The sequence below is a fragment of the Corvus brachyrhynchos genome, unplaced genomic scaffold, assembly GCF_000691975.1.
Source record: "Corvus brachyrhynchos isolate BGI_N302 unplaced genomic scaffold, ASM69197v1 scaffold264, whole genome shotgun sequence".
Lineage (NCBI taxonomy): Eukaryota > Metazoa > Chordata > Aves > Passeriformes > Corvidae > Corvus > Corvus brachyrhynchos.
Window position 1 is genome coordinate 96,246 of NW_008237648.1, and position 4,184 is coordinate 100,429.

A 4,184-nucleotide genomic window follows, 5' to 3' on the forward strand; every position below is an offset into this window, starting at 1 on the left:
AATGCAAAAGATGTGGTAGGCCAGGTCATTCTTCAGACTACTGTCAATCTACCTACCATGTCAATGGTCGATCCCTGATACATCCGGGAAAAAATTGGCTGAGGGGCACACAGGAGAATTGCACCCAGCTACAAATGTTTCCCCAGGCTCCTCTGACACAGGCCTACTCAGCCAGCTTGCAGCCAGCACCCGGGGATCAGTCGGGGTATATGTGCACACCACAGCAACAGTCATCTTAGAATCCTGTCATGTTTATAAGGTTCCCTTGGATGCATTTGGACCCCTAGGTCAGGGATTCAGTGCATTGCTTGTGGGAAGATCTAGTGTCACCCTTCAAGGGATCTTTGTACACCCAGGAGTTATTGATGCTGATTTTACAGGCCAGATTTGTGCTATGGTTTCCACACCCACCCCGCCATTACCATTCCTGAAAAGACTAGAATTGTTCAACTTGTGCCTTCTAAGTCATGTGTTCCTAGGGCAGAACAACGCAGTCACGGAGATGGTGGCTTTGGATCTAGGGGGCTTCTGCAGGTCTTCTGGACTGCTGATATCTCCAGCCAAAAGCCGCAGGTGATGTGTAACCTAATCCTGCCAAATGCCCAACCGCCCAAGATCCTACTCCAAGGTTTGATCGACACGGGCGCTGACATGACAGTTGTCTCCTTCTCTGCGTGGCCTCCCAGGTGGCCTCTGGCCCCTGCGGGGTCAGCCATCACAGGGTTGGGAAGAACGGCAAAGAGCTACTTAAGTGAGCAACGTGTGCTGGTGAAAAATGCAGAGGGGCAAACAGCTACAGTTCGGCCCTATGTCACTGCAGCTCCGCTTAACCTCTGGGGGTGGGATGTGTTGGCAGCTTGGGGGTGCGGATTGGGACAAATTTTTAATTGGGGCCACCGTGTCGAAGGGCGCAGTATATCCTACGCTGCCTTTGCGGTGGCTAGTAAGCAAATCTATCTGGATTCATCAGTGGCCCCTCCCTGAAGAGAAGTTAGTTGCCCTTCATCAGTTAGTCCAGGAACAATTACAACAGGGACATCTTGAACCTTCTACTAGCCCCTGGAACACTCCTGTTTTTGTAATCAAGAAAAAATCAGGGAAATGGAGATTGTTACAGGATCTCCGACAAGTCAGTGCAGTGATGGAAAGCATGGAGGAATAGCAACCTGGTATGCCCTCACCCACCATGATCCCAACAGGGCGGGAAATCCTGATCATTGATTTGAAGGATTTTTTTTACACTCTTCTTTTACATCCTGATGACAAACCGAAATTTGCTTTTACTGTGCCTGCAGTTAACAATGCGGAACCTGCGCAGAGGTATCAATGGAAGGTTCTACCTCAGGGAATGAAGAACAGCCCGACTATCTGCCAATGGTATGTCGCTCAAGCTTTGTCTGGAGTCCGTGAGCAGTTTCCTGAGGCATACTGCTACCATGATACCCTGGTGGCAGCATCCACCCAGGATGACCTGCTAAGGATTCAGCCTCTTTGCTGCTCTGCATTCTTATGGATTGCAGGTGGCTCCGGAGAAAGTTCAACAGCAACCTCCTTGGAAATACTTAGGAGTCAAAATTCTGGATCAGACCATACAACACCAAGAGGTGCAATTCTCGGATTCTATTAAGACCTTGAATGATGCTCAGAAATTGCTGGGTATCATTAATTGGTTATGTCCTTATTTAGGGCTAACCACGGCACAGCTTGCCCCGCTTTTTAATATTTTAAAGGGGGACCCCGAGTTGGATTCACCTCGAAAATTGACTCCTGAAGCGCAGTGAGCGCTGGAGGAGGTGCAGCAGGCTGTTTCTGCTCGTCAGGTTCATTGAGTGGATCCCTCCATTGATATCACTGTTTTCATTACCACTCCAGATCTTCATCCTACAGGTATCATTGGCCAATGGAATAAACAGTGGCCTGACTCTTTCCATATCCTAGAATGGATAGAATGGCCACATCAGCCAAAAAAGACAGCACCCACATTGTTTGAATTGATTGCTTGTCAATCAATGCCATCATTGGTGTTTGCAATTAATGGCAGCAGATTGTGCAACAATTGTTCTTCCGATATGGCAGGAACACTTTGAGTGGAGCCTTACTAAGAGTGCTCCTTTGCAAAGTGCACTGCAAAATTTTTCGGGACAGATTGCTTATCATCTGCCCAGCCATAAATTACTGCAAATGGCAAAATTGACCAGCTTCACCTTATGACCAAAAAATAGTCAGGTGCCAGTGCAAGGGCCCACCGTCTTCACTGATGGGTCCGGGAAAGCTGGTAAAGCCATTGTTACCTGGAAGGAGGAATCTGACTGGCAGGTGCTGGAAGGCTACGAGTCAGGCTCAGCCCAGCTGGTTGAACTGAGAGCTGCTGCCATGGCTTTTCAGCAGTTTTCTCAAGTTCCTTTGAATTTGGTCACTGATTCTGCCTACGTAGCCGACATAACTCAGCACTTAGATTGTTTGCTTTTGAAGGAAGTGAATAATGCGGCTCTGTTTTCACTATTGAAGGCCTTATGGAGTGCAATTCAAGCTCGAGTGCATCCATATTACATTTTGCATATTCGAAGCCACACTAATTTGCCAGGTTTCGTAACAGAAGGCAACGCTAGGGCTGACAGGCTGGCTAACCCTGCCTGGGTGGCACCTCAGCCTGACAAAATTGCACAAGCTAAAGCATCGCACAATTTCTTTCATCAAAGCGTGCACACCCTGCAGAAGCAGTTTCATTTGATGCCACCTGAGGCTCGAGACATTGTCAGTGCTTGTGCTGACTGTCATGGATTCGCTGCACCTTTGCCATCAGGGGTAAACCCTAGAGGCATACAGGCCTTACAGCTTTGGCAGACAGATGTAACACACATTCCTGAATTTGGCAGATTTAAGTATGTGCATGTGTCTATTGACACGTTCTCCTCAGCTATGTGGGCATCTGCTCATACTGGAGAGAAAGGTCGCGATGTCATCACCCGTTGGAAACTCGCTTTCGTGATTTTGGGCGTACCTTCTTCTGTGAAAACGGATAATGGTCCTGCCTATGTCTCTCAGAAGACGCGGCAGTTTCTGCACCTATGGGGGGGAAATCATACTTTGGGTATTCCACATTCTCCTACTGGCCAAGCCACTGTGGAATGCGCTCACGGTACTTTGAAGAGTGTTCTGGAGAAACAAAAAGGGGGGAATGCATGGAGAAACCCCACAGAGCCGACTAGAAAAGGATTTATATACAATTAATCATCTTACAGTGCCACCAAATTCAAACAAACCTGTTATTTTGAATAATTTTCTCTCATTGCAGTCTGCGGGCAAGACGCACCTGCCTCAAGCGAAAGTCTGGGTACGGGACCTGCTCACTAAGAAGTGGGAAGGCCCGCATGAGCTCATTGCTTGGGGTTGTGGGTATGCTTACGTTTCCACAGATACTGGGGTACAGTGGCTACCTGCAAGATGCGTTCACCCTGACCTGCAGCAGCAGAAGCAGAACAGGCAACCTCCAAGGCAACCTTCAAATGATGACCAGAATGCAGATCATTCATCGAATGATCCCTCTGATGATGACCAAGATGTCGACCATCAGCCTGGTCCTTCTACAAGCAGAGACTGAATTTCAAGTTTCTTATGTTACGGAGTCAGAATGTTATGCAGAATTTTAGAGCCCTTAAGGCTATTCAGAATTAATGACTGGACATATAGCTGGATTCACTAGATGTATCTCCCATGGCATTGCTGGAGAATCTCTCTGCCTACTCCAAATTAGTATCTGATTTGGATTTTGTTTGGTAACAAAACAGATCCTTTATGCTGTGTTTGTTCTACTTGCTGCAAGGGATTCCGCAGAGGATTACAAACGCTACCTTTTTGGTCTTTAAAACAAAAAGGGGGAATTGTGGATGCTAAAAAGCAGGAGCAGAGGAATTTTCCAGCTGCTGAAGCATTTGTGAAGTTTTCCTTTCTCATGCTTTAGCTGAGAAACAGTGAAAGATGGTTTTGTAAACTATCTTGCACCTGCATGGTCTTGTTTTGGTTTACTGAAGAAAATATTTTGAAATAGGCATCGTAGCATTCAGCCAATCACTCTGGGAGGTGTATGGCCAAGCACCCAATAATGTCATTTCTCTATTGCAAACCAAGTTATATAAACGAGCTGATAATTAATTAAATAATTCCATTCTATCCTGGACCTGAAT

The 4,184-nt window shown here is 46.8% G+C and overlaps 1 long non-coding RNA gene across 1 annotated transcript; it reads left to right on the forward strand.

Annotated features, from left to right (window-relative positions):
• Positions 1–322: 322 nt before the first annotated feature.
• Positions 323–3,854, forward strand: LOC108446179. The gene is made up of 3 exons (XR_001861300.1): positions 323–751; positions 1,296–1,377; positions 3,417–3,854. It is a non-coding gene; the product is annotated as an uncharacterized LOC108446179 (long non-coding RNA).
• The last annotated feature ends 330 nt before the right edge of the window (positions 3,855–4,184 follow it).